Source organism: Equus caballus, chromosome 24 (genome assembly GCF_041296265.1).
Source record: "Equus caballus isolate H_3958 breed thoroughbred chromosome 24, TB-T2T, whole genome shotgun sequence".
Classification (NCBI taxonomy): Eukaryota; Metazoa; Chordata; class Mammalia; order Perissodactyla; family Equidae; genus Equus; species Equus caballus.
This window is the reverse complement of record NC_091707.1, coordinates 16,540,194-16,540,615: the sequence shown is the minus strand read 5'-3', so window position 1 is coordinate 16,540,615 and position 422 is coordinate 16,540,194.

Genomic DNA, 422 nt, shown 5'->3' with positions numbered 1-422 from the left:
ACTCTCCAGCAGTTAGCTCTTGGGACGATTCTCAGAACCCAGCCACCATGCTGTGAGAAGCCCAAACCACACACACACACGGGGAGGCCAAATTTAGATGCTCCAGACTCCAGTCAAGAATCCCAGGCGAGTCCAGCGTTCAGGTCCTCCCAGCACGATCGACAGACCTGGGAGTGTAGAAGCTCCCAGATGACTCCAGTCATGGCCAGGGAGTCCCCAGCAGTTCTCGCCCTGCTGAGGCCCCGACACCACAGAGCAGAGACAAGTCACTCCACGGTCTGAATTCCTGACACACAGAATCTCGCATCGTAAAATGATTTACGCCGCGATGTCTAGGTGGAGTGGTGTGTTATGCAGCAAAGGATAATGATGCACAAAATAAACAACTAAACAATAGACAACTAAATGCCAAAGTAGTAATA